Source organism: Bos javanicus, chromosome 3 (genome assembly GCF_032452875.1).
Source record: "Bos javanicus breed banteng chromosome 3, ARS-OSU_banteng_1.0, whole genome shotgun sequence".
NCBI classification, from domain to species: domain Eukaryota; kingdom Metazoa; phylum Chordata; class Mammalia; order Artiodactyla; family Bovidae; genus Bos; species Bos javanicus.
In genome coordinates this window covers 56,931,614-56,950,197 of record NC_083870.1, presented here as the reverse complement: position 1 = coordinate 56,950,197, position 18,584 = coordinate 56,931,614, and the positions used below count along the sequence as shown (strand labels likewise).

The window sequence follows — 18,584 nt, the reverse complement described above, 5'->3', positions numbered from 1 at the left end:
TTCTTTTTGGAGTTAACTATGAGGATGTGTGGAATGTCTGCAGAGGATGCAGAGGGTTCTGTTTAGTAATTTAAATTGGATGAGTCTTTTGCTAGCTTTAAAAAAAAGGAAAGATTTTCCAAAAAAGATTTATTTAGAGAAATGTCAGGTGTTTCCTGACATGGGGTTGAGATTGAAAAGTTAAGACTCTGAGAAATTGACTGTGGATTTTTCCTTTTGTCCTGCCTGGCCATGAGTTTTCTCCTTGCTGTATGTTGGCAGGTTGAGGGGACAGACAGTGTCCCTGCTTGGGTGGCACTGCTGGAGGAGGTTGAATGGGCTGTGCAGGAGGCTATGTGGAGTACATAGCTTGGAAGCTGGGGAAGAAGTTGTGTGAGAGTAACTTGAGACTGAGGGCCATTGGTTTTAGGGCAGGGAGAGTGAGGCTGCCATAGCTTAACATCAAGTTTAGAAAATCTATGTGGTCGTGCAACACATAGTCAAGAGATGATGATGACAAACATCAGCTGCAAATAAAATGTTCCCCTTATGAACTTGGGTCCATGGGGTTCAGTTAGAACAGTGTCAAAAAGAAATTCAACCCATCAAGAAAAGGAGGATTATCTGATTAGCCCAACTTCTTTACTCAAAGCTCAAAAATCAGAAGGTTTGATTTTAAATGTCAAATCTTTACTTTCGTGGGCTACAAAATCACCGAGGGCAGTGACTGCAGCCACTGAAATTATGCTTGCTCCTTGGAAGAAAAGCCATGACAACCATAGACAGCATATTAAAAAGCAGAGACATCACTTTGCCGACAAAGGTCCTTATAGTCAAAGCTATGGTTTTTCTAGTAGTCTTGTACGGATGTTAGAGGTGGATCATAAAAAAGGCTGAGTGCCCAAGAATTGATGCATTTGAAGTGTGGTGCTGGAGAAGAATCTTGAGAGTCCCTTGGACAGCAAGGAGGTCAAACCAGTCAATCCTAAAGGAAATCAACCCTGAATATTCATTGGAAGGACTGGTGCTGGAACTGAAGCTCCAATCCTTTGGCCACCTGATGGGAACAGCCAGCTCATTGGAAAAGACCCCAATACTGGGAAGGATTGAGGGCAAGAGGAGAAGGATGAGATGGTTGGATGGCGTCACCGACTCAACAGACATGAGTTTGCGCAAACTCCGGGAGATAGAGAAGGATAGGGAAGCAGGTCCATGGGGTCCCAAAGAGCTGGACATGACTGAGCAACTGAACAACAGCAACAACAACAACAAAATCCATGAATAAGACTCAGAGAAGAATGTAACATCCCTTCCTCTCTTGCTTATTTCCATTATAGCCCATGGCTGTTCCAGAAGCCCTTCTCCATAGGTCCTGGAAAGCTCTCTACATCTCAGACCCACATTCAATTTTCTCTTCCTTTCTCCCTCCCCTCATCTCTTCCTATACTATGTTAAGTTGACCTAACCTATGTAGAGCGAGACTCTTTTCAAGAAGGTGATGCAGATGAAAAATTAGGGTGGAAGTCACAGGGCTCTGTTGTTGAAGCTGTATGATGTGGCAGATTGCTGTCTATCCACCCGATTTTACTAGGGGAAGAGACAATGTGAACACTAGGGTGTAAACTCTTTTCAAATTAAAAGCTCCATGACGGCAAGGATTTTTGTCTTCTATTCACTGTTCTATCCCAAGTGCCTAGAATAATATCTGACATAAACAAGGCACACAGTCAATATTTTTTGAATAAATGTACCCAGACTATGCTTTTCCAGATTTCCTTGTAGCTAGGAGTGGCCATGCGCCAGTTCTGGCCAATGACATAAGAGGAAGTCTGATATGAGTTGCTAAGGATATTTTTATTTCCCTGGTTAATCTTCTAATATAGCTGGCATGGCTCCTTCATTTTTCTTCCTGTCTTGAATGAGAGTGTGATGTCTGGATCTACAGCAGCCACCTCTGACCAGGAAATCACAGGCACAAGAGAAAATCCATTAGAAGCACAAAGCCACTGATGTTAATATCTACAAATTACAGAGCCAACACCAGAAGCAGCCTATCTCTAGACCTCTTGTTACATGAGAAAATGAGCCTTTTTTTTAATTGAAGCTACTGTTAGTCAGGTTTTCTGTAACTTGCAGTCTGACTTGATCATAACTAAAGGAAGAAGCAGAAAAACTATAAATATTCTCATAATGACAATTTCTGTTTCAAATCATATATAGGCTATTATGGGCTTCCCAGGTGGTGATGCTAGTGGTAAAGAACCCACTTGCTAATGCAGAAGACGTAAGAGACATGGGTTCGATCCCTGGGTCAGAAAGATCCCCTGGAGGAGGGCATGGCAACCTACTCCAGTATTCTTGCCTGGAAAATCCCATGGACAGAGGGCCCTGGCGGGCTACAGTCCATAGGGTAGCAAAGAGTCAGACACAACTGAAATGATGTCGCTCAGTTGTGTTCAGCTCTTTGTGACCCCATGAATATATAGTCCATGGAATTCTCCAGGCCAGAATATTGGGGTCAGTAGCCTTTTCCTTCCCCAGGGGATCTTCCCAAGCCAGGGATCGAACCTAGGTCTCCCACATTGCAGGTGGATTCTTTACCAGCTGGGCCACAAGGGAAGCCCTAGAATACTGGAGCAGGCAGCCTATCCATTCTCCAGTGGATCTTCCCAACCCAAGAATCGAACCGGGATCTCTTGCATTGCAGGCGGATTCTTTACCAACTGAACTATCAGAGAAGCCAGAAGCAATTTAACAGACACACATATGCTATCATGGGTCATTTTCTTCTGCCTAATGTGGGACGCTCACAACAAATGTTGACAAGATAAAGAGTCAGATTTTTCCAACTCAGGAAAAGCTTTTGCTTGTAGGATTTCTATGGACTGAATTTCTAGGATTGCTATGGGCTGCATTGTGTCCTTTCCAAAATTCATATGTTGAAGTCCTAACCCCCAATATGCAGAATGTGTTTTTGCAGATTGGATCTTTAAAGAGGTAGTTAAATTAGTGGTTACCAATGGGAAGAGGAAAGTGGAGAGGGGCAAGATAGGGGTATGGGATTAAGAGATACAAACTACTATGTATAAAATAAATAAGCAGCAAGGATATATTGCATAGCACAGAGAATAGAGCCATTATTTTATAATAACTTAAATTGAATATAATCTATAAAAATATTGAATCACTATGTGGTACACCTGAAACTAATATAATATTGTAAATCAACTATACTTTAATTAAATAAAAAGAGGTAGTTAAATTAAAATGAGATCATCAGGGTAGGCCCTAATTCAATATATCTGGTATGCTTATATGAAGAGGAAATTAGGTCACAGATATGTACAGAGAGAAGACCATGGAAGACATAGGAGAAGATGGCCATTTATAAGCCAAGAAGAAATACCTTAGAAGAAACCAACCTTGCTGACAACTTGATCTCTGACTTCAGGCTTCCAGAACTGCCAACAAAGTGGATTTTTGATGTTTAAGTTACCCAGCCTGTGGTATCTTGTTAGGGTAGCCCTAGCAGACTAATACAGGTGGTTATCCAGACTTAACCTGCTGATAACCATTGGTTTCAGAGTTTTCTACAAGGGATGCTGCTGCCAGGCACTCGTGGTGATACCTTCCCAGCACCCTCATGCTTTCTTTGTTCCCTGGCCCAGGTTTGTATTTCCTTACACTCTAGGCTGAGGTTTCTCAGGCTTTTGTCATGACACAATCACCTGTGGAGAGTCCTCAAATACAAATACCTAGATCTCACTCCCAAAGATGGCAGTTTAGTAGGTCTCAGCAGGGCCCAACAATCCTTATTTTTAGAAAATTGTCCTAGGTGATTCTGAGGCCCCCAGAATTGAGAGCCAGTGCTCTCATCTTCTGTCCTAAAAGGCCTGACTGGCTCTGCCCTGAGATGGGATGGCCAACGTTCCTCTGCTCTTTATTCTCAAAGAGACTGAAACCCCTCATCATTTAGGGGAGACTTTTGGGGATGTGTATGACCAATTTTTAATAGAGAGGTAGCCTAAAGGTGTTGAGGGCAGATATAGGACATCCCTGGTTCAGGGGCCTCTCCTCTATATGCAGTCCCCTTCTCTGTAGTGACTGACTTTTACAGCCTCTTAGATTTGTCCATGTGCCAGATGTAGGAGATAAAGTTGATTCTTTTTTTTCTCTGTAGATCAAGAATTGAAGAAAGAAGAGCTGGTGGGAGGAAGAGTGAAGTCAGGCACTTAGGGATTGCAAGGCTGAGATCAGTGGAGGTGATCGAATGACGTGGTTAATGGGCAGAATAGGGTAGGAAGGGTTGTTGGAAGAGATACTGATTGTGAGCTTTATATCAAGAACTGGATTTTTCTTTGCATCTCTAGTGCCAAACAAGGAGTTGTGAAAAAGACTGGATGAATGCATAAAAGAATCCTTGCGTGAGAAGCGGTATCATGATACCAAGTGCCTGGGAGTTCTTCCAACCCCACCTTCCTGGAGGCATTTATGTTTAGCTCAGGGTTTGAGAATGAAAGGGAAGAAAGGCCATTGAGATGAAGGAAGAGAATGAGCAAAGGCACAAAGCTATGAAACAACCTGATGGAACTCTGTGTTTTTGAACTGTGCCATCCAATAGAGTAGCCACTAATACATGGCTATTTAAAACTAAATTAAATGTAAAATACAGCCCATTAGATATGCTAACCGCATTTCAAGTGCCTAGTAGCCACAGATAGTAGCTGATGGCTACCATATGGACAGGTATAGAACATTTCCTTCACTATAGGAATTTCTGTGGGACAGTGTCCTTCCAGGGTGACATAGAGAGGGCAGCACAAGTTGAAGAAATAGGTTGGGGTTGAAAGGTCCAAAGAATCTTTTATAGCACACTTAAAAACTCAGACTTGATCCAGAAAGCAATGGGCAGCTACTGAAAGAGTATTTGTTTCTTAACTGAGATAAAATTTATATAAAATTCACCATTTTAATCCTTTATAAGCATGCAATTCAGTGGCATTAAGGACAGCACATTGTTGTATAACCATCACCATAGCCATCTTCAGAACTTTTTCATGACCCCAAGCTAAAATTCTGTACCAGCAAGGGATACAGGGATCTTGTTTATTGAAGAGAAAAGACACTAGTTCTTTGGAGTCCCCAGGGCTGTGAAAGATCTGTGACTCCAAAGGGTGAGCTGAGAAAAGAAGAGAGGGCCAGGGCCACAAAACAGAGGCTATTGATACAGACTCCTATCTAAGGTATAGGGCCACTAAGGAAGACAGAACCCTGGCAAGGAACTCATGGAATTAAAATAAACTGTTTACTCACAGTAAGGAACATTTCCAGGGTAGCTGATTCTCCCAAGCAGGAAGTTTTTCCATGCTGCTTCCTATTTTCCCAGGCGTTTAAGCCCCAAAGAAGATGGACTTGGAGAAATTCATTCACACCAACACCCACACAATCAGCCCTACACTGTGAGTAACCTGCCTTATAAACTGGCAGCCTGAACCAGGGGTCAGATCAGATCAGATCAGATCAGTCGCTCAGTCGTGTCCGACTCTTTGCGATCCCATGAATCGCAGCACGCCAGGCCTCCCTGTCCATCACCAACTCCCAGAGTTCACTCAGACTCATGTCCATCGAGTCAGTGATGCCATCCAGCCATCTCATCCTCTGTCATCCCCTTCTCCTCCTGCCCCCAATCCCTCCCAGCATCAGAGTCTTTTCCAATGAGTCAGCTCTTTGCATGAGGTGGCCAAAGTACTGGAGTTTCAGCTTTAGCATCATTCCTTCCAAAGAAATCCCATGGCTGATCTCCTTCAGAATGGACTGGTTGGATCTCCTTGCAGTCCAAGGGACTCTCAAGAGTCAGAACCAGGGGTAATCTCTTCTTAAGCAGTCCCATTGGAAGAAACTTTCTGAGTTCTACCTCACAGAAAGGACAGCAGCAATACAAAGTTACTCAAATTTTGTTAATAACACTTTTATTCACAATAACCTTTTAAATGATTTCCTATAAAAATGTAAATTATTTTCTCTGCTGTTATTATGAGCAATATTATAACAACAATAAAAGAGCCTTAAAAATGATCTGATTTCACATTTTACTCCAAAATGTAGCCAGGGAGAAAGGTCCTCGTGACTGTGGTGTCTGGAAATGTAGATTTTCAATTTGCAAATATTGATGGCCTCCGAAGGACTGATTTAGTTGGTCAAGCTTAAAGAGAGGGAGACTTGTTGCAGAAATTGGGATTATGGGTAGGTCTTCTCTTTTGGAGAGTTTGAATTTTAAAAGAAGTTATTCAAAGGTTGTCCCACATATATTTTTGTTCAATGGTTTGTATAAACTAGTTTAGTTAATCGATCCAGCTTATTTATATTAAAATGATGTTATTCTATTGGTTTCACACCAGCCCCTGGGAGGTCGGAAGAGTGAGGAAATTTCATATTCATGCACAGAGCCAGAAACAACTAAGAGCGAGGTGGAAATGGAAACAAAGAAACAAATATTCCAGAGCAGGACTTGAGGATGGATGGAGATGGAGTCAGAGTCAGCCAGAGAGCTCAGTTGTCCCTTTCCAGAATTCTGTGCTTCTCCCCCGTATCGTGATCCAGGAACACAGGGTTCCCAGGCAGTAGGCGTAATTAGTCCCTAACTGAGAGTGCACTTTGCCGTTTTTCTTCGCGCTCTGTGCCTTTTGAGGATCTCGCTGTGATTCTTTTGTGTTCACCTCAGTTAGAGCTCAACTCACGTTGATTCTTAAGAGACCAGAAAGGTTAGCAGTCTCTCCTGTTGTCTTGCCTGTAGCCTCTGTATGAAACTTTCAGAATTAAGCTCAAACTTTGCCTCTCTCGTAGGGTTATACCTTGTCTACCCGTATGGGAAGTATCTGTAGGCAGGGAGTTTTAGCCTTCCTTTATTTTTGATAACCTCGGAACTGATAAGGGAGACCCGGGTTCGATCCCTGGGTTGGGAAGATCCCTCGGAGAAGGGAACGGCTACCCCACTCCAGTATTCTGGCCTGGAGAATTCCATGGGCTGTATAGTCCATGGAGTCGCAAAGAGTCGGGCAGGACTTAGAGACTTTTCACTTTCAGAACTGATGGCTCTGACAACCGGGCTCTGAATATAAAGTGTTTAACTGGAAGACCAGCAGATGGCGCCATTTGTCATTTATTGACACCGCGTATAAAAGCGTGTGGCATGGCTTCTTGCCTCTTTAATTTGAGTGGTATTATAAGTAAAATGTTTTCAACTGTTTATTATGCATGAGCCAAAATTCTATGAATGTGTAACATTTTCTCCTGTATTTCCCTTTTTTATAACATCATTTAAATTCCTTATTAATAATTTAAAAATGTTCTGGATTTTAATCACTTTTCTCATCACTAAAATATCTGATGAAGAGATTTTTTTCCCCCTGCTGAAGGTGAGCTAGAGGAAACCATCAGCGGGGAAGGAAGAAGAGAATTTCACTCTTGACTCGAGCTCAAGGCCTCTCTTGCACCGCTTCATCTTTTCAGTTTGAGTAGTATTTATTTAATTAATAAAAATATCTGTTTTGTACAGGTTTCAGAAATCCAAGGCTCGAATAGGCTGCCATTAATAAACCAAGTTTTTTTATATCCAAGTTTAATTATGGTGGTGTTTGTTTGATAGCTTGTTACTGTAAATAAAAGAGATAAAGGCAGCCCTTCACTGGAGTAGCTCGAGAGCTGTGAAATATGTACCTAATTAAAACTATTGGTGTAAGAGGCTAATAAAGTACATGTGCCTACTAGATGTCTTATTCTAATGAATCTCGGCTAATTTGCTTTGACTGATGAATTTCGGTGTTAGTGGTAGGGGCTGAATAATTATGAAATTTATCACAAGATACAAGGACTCATTAAGGATTACTCAGGTTGAGTTAGAGGAATGTTTTCTTTGTCAAGAACACAGGCCTTGACCAATGTAATTAGGCAATGCCAAAGAGTAGCCAGATTCCAATCCAAGCCCCAGAGAATGTTCAAGGCCGGGAGGGGAGCATGTTTCGGGCAGGGGTGGGGATGGGGGTGGGGGTTGGGGAAGTGGAGCCACGAGAGACTCAGTTCTGAGAGAAACACCTGTATGGGGCTCGGGCCTGAATTTTAAATAGAAGCTTTCACTGCGCACAGAATTCCTCATGGAAGGATCTAAGGACAATGACTCTCCTCTCACTCTTTTCTTGTAAACGTTTTCCCACCCTTCATGAGGAAAAAGGAGTGCTCGCATTTATTTAGCAAGGACACTGCTTGCTGCAGGAAGCCCATTCAGCTTCAAATTCTTTTTTTTCTTCTTCTAAGTTTTAGCCTTCTGAGTCTCCTGACTTATTAGTGAATCTGATTTTCTTAAGTCCTGAGTGGGAGACCCCAAAACCCGGGCCATGATTAGAGCCCATTTGGCCAGTCTCACATAACTACTTACAGATTGGCCAGGAGGTTAAAACACACACACACACACACACACACACACACCATCTGTTTGAATTTGAAGTGGAAGATACTAACTGTTACAACGTGTGCTGCTGGCAACACAGAGAAGAGCTATCTTCCCAACCAAGACCTGGACATTCTGCTCCTCACCAACCAGGAAGCGGAAGAGAAAGGAGGACACCCCTAGATACCTTCCCACAGGAAACAGAGGCAGCAGAACAGCTACCCTCCTGAGGGCAGGCAGGAGCCGAGCTCAGGAGATGAGAGCCGTGGATGAAAGGTCACTGTGAGGGGCCTGGCTTCAGCCTCTTCTTCTGGGGGCCAGAAGGAAGTGGGGAGCAGGGGTAGGGTTTGGGAAGGAGGGATAGCAATGCTCCAGTAAGCGACACCCAAGCTGGAAGCCTTGTCAAACAAATGTAGACCTATTTACCCTCAGCGTCCCGCCACGCCCCCGCCACAGTAGAGAAGGCTTTCCCAGGGCTGCACGGGGGCTTCACGTCCTAGCACATGCCAAGTAGCTTCAGTTGTGTCCAGCTCTTTGCAACCCCATGGACTATAGCCTGCCAGGCTCTGTCTATCCATGGGCTTCTCCAGGCAGGAATACTGGAGTGGCTTGCCATGCCCTCCTCCAGGAGATCTTCCCAACCCAGGGATCGAACCTGTGTTTCTTATGTCTCCATTGGCAGGCTGGTTCTTTACCACTTGTGCCACCTGGGGGGCCCTTTCATGTCCTAGACCCCAAGGCAGTTATATTGTGAGGGGTGTTCTCTTGTTCACATAAGAATAAAGAACTGTAAACTCTATGACATCAAACCAGATATGTATACATACGTAAAATGTAAATACACATACACATATAAATATCTGCTTCTAAATGTGACTTAAAATTAAAACAAACAGAACTTCAACTTGTAGGTGTTTTACAACCAAAGCTTTCAAATAAATTAACTCTTTGTTTGATTTTTCTTTCCAAAAATAACTTCGGCACCAACTTTTTCCAATTTTCCTTCCCTTTGAAGGGAAATGTCAGGCATGATATTAAGTGAAATTTAAACCTTCCTGCCAAAGAGCAAAACCTATTAGAAAACGTGTTGAATTTTGTAATTATTGCTTTCTAACTCAGGAAGGCATCTCTTTTCAGAAAAGGAAACACCTCTTGATTCAGGATAAGGCAAAATGATACAGGTTTTAATGTTTCCCCTTCTCCATCCCTCCTTCTTCCTAACCCTTTGGCTTAAGTAAAGTGATAATAATAATAAATACTAAGTGCCTACTGTGTGCCAGGCATGGTACTGCTGCTGCTGCTAAGTCACATCAGTCGTGTCTGACTTTGTGCGACCCCATAGATGGCAGCCCACCAGGCTCCGCCATCCCTGGGATTCTCCAGGCAAGAATACTGGAGTGGGTTGCCATTTCCTTCTCCAATGCATGAAAGTGAAAAGTGAAAGTGCAGTCGCTCAGTTGTGTCCGACTCTTAGCGACCCCATGGACTGCAGCCTACCAGGCTCCTCCGCCCATGGGATTATCCAAGCAAGAGTACTGGAGTGGGGTGCCATTGCCTTCTCCGAAGGCACGGTACTATACAGTGTTAAAAAGGGAAAGTGTTAGTCACTCAGTTATATCTGACTCTTCGTGACCCGATAGACATTGCCTCAGAGAAGGCAATGGCAAGCCACTCCAGTACTCCTGCCTGGAGGATCCCAGGAATGGGGGAGCCTGGTGGGCTGCCGTCTATGGGTTGCACAAAGTCGGACATGACTGAAGTGACTTAGCAGCAGCAGCAGACATTGCCTGCCAGGCTCCTCTGTCCCTGGAATTCTCCAGGCAAGAATACTGGAGTAGGTAGCCATTCCTTTCTCCAGGGGATCTTCCCAACCTGGGGATCGAACCCAGGTCCCCTGCATTGCAGACAGATTCCTTGCTATCTGAGTCACCAGGAAAGCCCCTTACAGTGTTACGTAGTCCTCAAAACAACTCTAAGAGGTCGAGACTATCATTGCTTTCATTTTATAAAAGAGGAAACTTGTGCATGCTAGCTGATAGCATCTGCTCCAGGTCCCACTGAGTGGTGGGTCAGCCTCCAGTGGAGTCTATCTGTCCACCTAACCACTAAACAATGCTGTCCTCTGATAGAACTATGCTGTTAACCTTGAGAAACTTCCAGAACTTCACCACGGTTTTTCCTTCCCACTTAACTGGAAAGGATCCATCACATTCATGGCAGGTCTGCAGGTTCAAATGAAAGCATAGAGGGTTGGCTTCCGTTCTGAAAACTTTGCTTGAGTGACTCTCAGCGGGACAGCGGGAGACGATACGAAAGCTGAGGCTGGGCGTCAACGGCACCAGGGCCTCTGGTCTGTGTGCTGATTTTCTGTTTGGAGTTGGTTAACAGTTCAAGTGTCAAGGATTTGAGAACCTATACTGAGGGGCCTGAAAAAAGTCCCCAAGTAGATCTACCTGCCTCCTGAAACCTCACCCCCTTCCGTGATTTATATACACTGATTTGTCTTTTATGGTTTCCTGAGTTAGTCGTCTCAGGCTAAAATTTGTGTGTTATAAGCCTCAGCATGCATGATTTCTTAGGTTTTTAATTACAAACTGTAGTTTTGACCTATTAAATCATGTGTGAGGTAAATTTACCATAATAAAGCCCTATTAACCCCCTACAATTAAGAATTTACAGTTCTTTTGCTGAACTTTTTTTATTGAATTTCCCAGGAGGACGCTTGTACAACTGATTGTAAAGAAACTTTTTAGCCCATAACCAGCAACAGTAGAGTGAGAATATGACTTAGGAAATAGCTTTGTATGTGGAGCCAGACTTCCTGTTTTGGGAAACAGAGTCTCCTTGAGCACTGGTGACACCCTGTAAGACAGGCCCTGTTTGCCCTGTTTTATAGATGAGTAAACTGAGGCAGGAATGTGATGTAAATTGACCAAGGTCACACAGCGACTGAGTGGCAGAGCCATGGCTTGAACTAGGCCACCTGGCTCCAAAATGCATGCTCTAAACTAAGTCTATGCACTGCCTCTTTCAATAAGAAGGAGGACCTGGGGAAGAGGAGGAGAAGGGCATAGAGCATCCATAAGCCCCCAGCACTGTTCTGTGATAATACGTGTGTTAGCTCATTTATTCTCACAGCAAGTCTATGAGGGGGTGCCTTTATCCCCCTTTAATAAACGATGAAACTGAGGCACAGAAAAGCTAAGCAACTTACTTGCAGTTCCATAGCTTGTAGGTGGCAGAAACAGAGCATAAGCCCAGGCAGGGGACTGTGGAGAACCTGCTGTGGCCCCCAGGTGACACCGTCTTGCCCTCTCCATGTCTCCCACCTCCCAATCCCACCCCAAGCCCCTCCCACGGGACCTCAACCTTAGCCAACCTGCTCCCCTTCCCCTCTCCAAATCCACTCCACGCTTTCCAGCCCCGGCCCTTGGCCACCCCTTTCTCTTGACCTGTGAGGCTCTCTCTGCTCCGAGACTCACAGGCTTGGGTTTGCCTCCTGCCTGTGCTGCTCCTCAGCTGAGCTGCTCTCATCCCGTGAGGCCCAGCTTCCTCCTGGGTGATGGAGGTCAGTCCCCCTCCACAGCCGTGTGGTGAATTTCTGGGTGATGCCTGTCAAAATTGATATGCATTAAGTGTTCAAAGAGAGACAAGGCTTTTGCATTTCTTATTCCCTGAGCTCAGCTCAGGTCCTCTCCTCTGCAAACTCTGCGCGCGCAGTGTAATCAGCTGGCCTCCGAACCCCACAGCCCTCTGTCTCTATTTAGCAGTAATCACCGCTTGCTTAGTATTGTGGCAACTTCTGTGTGTGTCTGGCTTTCCCACTAGACTTCGAAGTTCTCAGGGTCAGCGGCTGTGTCTTATTCATCTCCATGTCTCCAGATGCAACACTGGGACCTTGTGCATACAAATACTTTCAAAATTTTTGGTGAATTCATTGAAAAACAATGTGGCAGAAACCTGGGCTACAATCACTACATGCTACATGTGCCAAGTGTCTCTTTCAGCAAGGCTGGGGTCACTCCCACCATGGGCACTAGAAAGAAATCAGGCCACCTCCCGCTTCATCTGTTCCTATGCTCTACCCTCCACTTCTCAAACCACCAGCAGCTTTCCTGAAGAAAGCCCTCCTTCCTCCATATTCTTGCATTGATCAGGAGGCCCTGGCGTCTCCAGGCTGGGCCCTGTGAGTCCCATGGGTGATGGAGTAGCCCTCCGTTATTGACTGCAATGGTGGCAGGTGTACCACACCTGCTTCTCTCCCAAGTCTCCCTCAAATGTCCTTCCCAGGCCCGGAAATTCTGACCTATAATTGTAGATCAAAACCACTGTCTTGCAGAATGTTCTAAGCTGACAATGGCATAAGACACACCGTCCATGGTGCTATGCATTATTCCCCGCACCCCTTGGCATGCCTTGTTTGGCAGCTTTATAGCAGAGAACAGACCAAGAAGGACTGGAACCTGGAAGTAGCATCTTTGACTGGGGTGCAGATGTGAGTGGGGTGTAGGGAGAGGATTGTGTTAGCTAGGAAGGCTGGGATGCGAATGATTTGGGTGAAGCTGAGAGTCCTAGATGAAGCATAAGAAGAAGATGGGTAGTGATGAGGGGGACCCCAAAAACCCTCTGCTTCCTGATTGAGCTTGGAGAAAATGTGGGGAAGGCCCTGCTGGATTTCCAGCTAGTTGTTGATGGTTACCCTGCAAAAGAAGAAATTCAATCCTCGTGTAACTTAAAGGACAGAGGGGGGAGAGAGGCAGTGTACTCCGGCTGCTAAAAGCTCTGACTCTAGGGCCATGGAGACACAGATTTCGATCTGGCTTTGCTGGGGACTAGCTTGGTGACCTGGACAGGTCTTTAACTCCTCTGTACTGCCCTTTCCTTGTCTATAAAATAGGGACATAAACAGTAACACTCCCTGAGGCTCCCAGAAGGATTAAAGGAGATGCAGCAGGGTACGCACTCAGTAAAGACAGCCAGTCCTGTGGAAGGAGGCAGCCTTTGCTACTCTCAACATCCGTGCCTGAGTTTCACCATCAAAGTGCCAGACCAGTCAGAAGAGCAGAGGTCAAGACCAGGCAGGCTCTGACTGTGGCCCAAAGAACCCTCCAATGTCAGTTCTGGGAGGATCCCATCCAAAGTGGTTATCTTATTCAGCCCTGCCTCTAAAAGGGGAAGAAAAATACCTAAAGAGATCGTATAACTTAGCCCCCATATAGCTGTGTCCACACAGGAGAGGATGTACCTGAATTGGGCTTCCAACAAGTGCATTGTGCCTGTAAGTCAGAGGCTTGGGAGCACAGGCTCCCAAGAGTCACAGGTTCTGTGAGGAAGTGTGGGGCATCTTCCAACCCATACCCATCACCATCCTCAGACCAAAGGCTGACAATTCCACACCCTGCAGAAGGAGAAGATCCTAGGATGGTAGATTGTTTGCAGTTTGCAGTTGACTCTCTCGAGTGAGGACAGTCTCTAGGTATTTAGATGCCTCTTTCTGACCTGCGTCTGCCTTGTTTTCTTCCCATGTTGGGTGGAGCTCCTTCCCCGCTGCGCTGGACTTGCAGATTTTTCTGCCCACCCTGCTCCTCTGCCCTCCCTGGTTCCTGTCAGGGACAAGCAGTGACTGAAATTATCGATTGCATTCGTTCATCTTCCTACTGCGCTGCATCCTGACTGGATCCCAACCTCAGGGCCGAGGTTCATCACAGCATGCTGGTTTTCTCTGCTTAGGAACCACAGGGTCTCCTGGGAATGTCATCAGGGAAGACAGAGCACTTGGTTGGGAGTGAACTCGGCTTCCCAATCCTGCTGCTGTTCCTGAATCCAGAGAAACAGTGAAACACGGCCAGTTTCTCTAAAGGCAGGCCCATCCACTTAGTCCACAATAAAAGAGATAGTCTTGGGACTTCCCTGGTGGCCCAGGAAGAGAATCTGCCTGCCAATGCAGAGTTCGATCCCTAGTCTGGGAGGATTCCACATTCCTTGGAGTGGCTAGGCCTGAGCTACTGAACCTGTGCTCTCATTTCAGTTCAGTTCAGTTGCTCAGTCGTGTCTGGCTCTTTGCTATCCCATGGACTGCAGCATGCCAGGCCTCCCTGTCCATCACCAACTCCTGGAGTTCACCCAAACCCATGTCCATCGAGTCGGTGATACCATCCAACCATCTCATCCTCGGTCATCCCCTTCTCCTCCTGCCTTCAATCTTTCCCAGCATCAGGGTTTTCTCAAATGAGTCAGCTGTTCACATCAGGAGGCCAAAGTATTGGAGTTTCAGCTCCAGCATCAGTCCTTCCAATGAACACCCAGGACTAATCTCCTTTAGGATGGACCGGATGGATCTCCTTGCAGTCCAAGGGACTCTCAAGAGTCTTCTCCAACACCACAGTTCAAAAGCATCAATTCTTCGGCACTCAGCTTTCTTTATAGTTCAGCTCTCACATCCATACATGACTACTGGAAAAACCATAGCTTTGACAAGATGGACTTTTGTTGGCAAAGTAATGTCTCTGCTTTTTAATATGCTGTCTAGGTTGACATCTATTTGCCATGAAGTGATGGGACCAGATGCCATGATCTTAGTTTTCTGAATGTTGAGCTTTAAGCCAACTTTCTCACTCTTCTCTTTCACTTTCATCAAGAGGCTCTTTAGTTCTTCTTCACTTTCTGCTATAAGGGTGGTGTCATCTGCATATCTGAGGTTATTGATATTTCTCCCAGCAATCTTGATTCCAGCTTGTGCTTCTTCCAGCCCAGCGTTTCTCATGATGTACTCTGCATATAAGTTAAATAAGCAGGGTGACAATATACAGCCTTGATGTACTCCTTTTCCTATTTGGAACCAGTCTGTTGTTCCATGTCCAGTTCTAACTGTTGCTTCCTGACCTGCATACAGATTTCTCAAAAGGCAGGTCAGGTGGTCTGGTATTCCAATCTCTTTCAGAATTTTCCACAGTTTATTGTGATCCACACAGTCAAAGGCTTTGGCATAGTCAATAAAGCAGAAATAGATGTTTTTCTGGAATTCTCTTGCTTTTTCGATGGTCCAGCGGATGTTGGCAATTTGATCTCTGGTTCCTCTGCCTTTTATAAAACCAGCTTGAACATCTGGAAGTTCACAGTTCACATATTGCTGAAGCCTGGCTTGGAGAATTTTGAGCATTACTTTACTAGCGTGTGAGATGAGTGCACTTGTGCGGTAGCTTGAGCATTCTTTGGCATTGCCTTTCTTTGGGATTGGAATGAAAACTGACCTTTTCCAGTGCTGTGGCCACTGCTGAGTTTTCCACATTTTCTTGTGTTCTAGAGCTTGTGACTTGCAAATACTGAGCCCACATGCTGCAACACCTGAAGCCTGTGCACATAGAGGCCATGCTCCACAAGAGAAGCCACTACAATGAGATGCCCACACCTCTGGTCGCTGCAGCTAGAGAAAGGCTGTGTGCAGCAATGAAGACCCAGTGCAACTAAAAGGAAGTAAGTAAAATAAATAAATAAAGAGACAGTCTTGATCCTCAAGCTCTAGCTCCAAAGTTCCTCCAAATCTTCATTGTCTACTTTCACAAGAAACCTCTCTGGGAATGTTCCCTCCTAGAGTAGGGAATAATTCGGAAACACAAGGATGAAGATGTTGCTGTTTCTTAAGAGATAATAAAAGCATCACGTTGGGTGTAATTATGACTGGACTTATTGTAAATGCCTTCCCAATTTACTAGATCTCTTAAGCTCTCCTGCCCACCCTCATTTATTTCCCAGGATTCTTCGTACTGAAGTAATGTGCCCGATTATTGCATAACATTCTGTGGACAGACATAATATTGTAGAAATAATTTAATTGGCGACTTGTAATGAAAAGAGAGCTGGGTAAGTCGCTTGGGTTGCAATTTCTCTATATAGTTTTACATGGAGGGGGATAGTGCTGTTGACGTGAATAGGCTGATATTGATTTCATTTAAAATTTTCAACATCTGAATGATGTGAGCAGTGATCTGTGGGAAGACACTGTAGAGTGGTCGGCATATCCCCTGCTAACAAAATACCATTTTCAAAGGATTTTTCTATTAGCATTCACAAAGAGATTGAAAAGGGTTAGGAGAATGTTAAAATTTTTACTGACCAAAGAAATATGAATTACCATCTTCATTTTACTCTTAATTAATTGAGTTATTGGAGCTTATATAATCCTCTGTTAAACACCTGAAAGAAAGCAGGCAGGAACCTGGAGGTATTGTATAGAAGACTTTGTTTTCTAAAGGTAGTGACTTCAATGACCCCATGAGAGAGTCCTTAGACTCCCCCTAGAAATGGATTTCGAATGCGGCAGTGACTCCTTAATGCTGCCCCATTAATGAGTTCCAATTCAGTGGTTCTAAGTTACCATCATTTAACAAGAGGAACACAAATTAGATTTTCAGACTTTCAGAGATGAGTTTCTCATGGTACCCAAGTCCAGTTTGGATAAAGAAAAGGTTGTGGGGGTGGGGGTGGGGGACAGACTTTGGGCCAGGACCTGCCTGTTTTTTTTAATAGAACCTAGATGGCAACCTGGGGTCGCTGACTGGGCTGTACTTCCTGGGAGGGAGGGTTTGGGGTGTCTTATCTTGGAGAGAGGTTTCTGGGATTGTTAACTTGGGCAGTCTGTCAGGTGACAGCTCTTGCCTTCCTGCCGGCCTGGGAGTGAAAGAGGACAGCCCAGGGCACAGCGCCAGGTGTGAGTGGCCAGCCGATCCCCCGGGTGCAAAGGCTTCTCTCAAGCAGCTCAGCCATCCTGTCTTTCCAGAGCCTGGGGCTCACTGCTGCCTTGAGGGATCAAAGAGACTTGAGGGAACACACAGAGCGGGGCCCTTTGCTGAATCACCACTGACAGGGGTGGTAGAAAGGCCCTCAGAAGGTATGTCCCCCTGGCTGCACATTCTTCTAGAAAACCAGCCACAGCTGGGCCTCTTTCGGCTGTAGGACTCCCTCGCCTGCCCAATCAAGCAAAGGGGGAGTGTCCATCTTGGGACAGGAGGCCTAAGTTGGAGAACCTGGCCCTGTGCACACCAGGAAATGGAGAGGGGGCCCCTGGCTGCTGCTCCAAAGGGAATGAACTGATCTCGGATTCAGTCCTGATGCTGATCTAGGGGAGAGGAGCAGAGTGGAGAAGAGGCTGGAGAGGAAGACAGGACACGGGCTCAGGGCTCAGCCCAAGGACAATGGGAAGGTATGAACATGTTTTATATCAACAGAGACACATTGTCCTCAAACACATGCAGATGTGTGCACTAAACGCACTGCCAATACTTTTATTGACATTCTTAGCACATAATCTGGATTGTAAAGCTGTCGTTTCCGTGGAACTCAATAAAGCTGTATTCATTTTGAATAGAAAAGATAATTCTGTAAACTTAAAAAAAAAAAAAAGGAACTGGGTTTCCCATCGCTGACACAGACATTCAAAGAGGCAACTCTAATGCTGACAGATACCAGCGGGGCCCATGCCTGGGCCCAGGATTCATCTTCCAGACTGTGCCCTGTCCCAGCTTTCATTAACCTCCCAGTTGTGTCACAGGGTGGGTGACAGACACAGAAAATCTACCAGAAGTGCTTCCTCAGGAAGCCTTCCACCAACCTCATACTCTGTAACACAGCCACCCCCAGATCATGGCCGCCACCAGGGTCTCCTCCAGCATCCTGTGGCCAGCCTGGTGTGCCCATGGTCAGAAACAAGTCTTTGGGCTAGCCACGGCCTCCAGAAAGTGCCAGTAGGTCATAGTCTAAAGTTGGGATGAAAGTGGGATGGTATAATATGATGTTAAATTCAAGGACCCAGGAATTCTTCCTGGTCTGCCATTCAGTCTCACTCCAAGGAGAGAGGGAGACTGAGGGAAAAGAGCAAATGGAATGGGAACTTATACTTTATTAGGAGCCAGCATTACGGCCTCTAAAGCAGTCTGAGGAATCTGGAATGCTGGCCTGGACCACATGGAAGACTGGGCCCTCCTACCTGCCCCCAGACTATAGAGGGCTAGGAGTCTGCCCTCCGACTATAGAGGGCCAGGGGTCTTCCCCTTCCCCCCTCAGCACCCGGGGTCCTGCTTGGGAAACTACTATTTGAATGCTACCAGGTCGATCCATTGCACAGGGGGCAAAACCAGGGGGACCAGAGACACAAAGTGAGCTTGTT

General features: G+C 45.4%; 1 long non-coding RNA gene across 1 annotated transcript in view; it reads left to right on the top strand.

The window, feature by feature from the left end:
* LOC133244351 (uncharacterized) overlaps nt 1–18,584 on the top strand; it is a 55,244-nt gene that overhangs the window by 31,341 nt on the left and 5,319 nt on the right. The window contains exon 2 of the long non-coding RNA XR_009735371.1: nt 15,726–15,895. This is a non-coding gene — a long non-coding RNA (uncharacterized LOC133244351). The remainder of the gene's footprint in view (nt 1–15,725; nt 15,896–18,584) is intronic.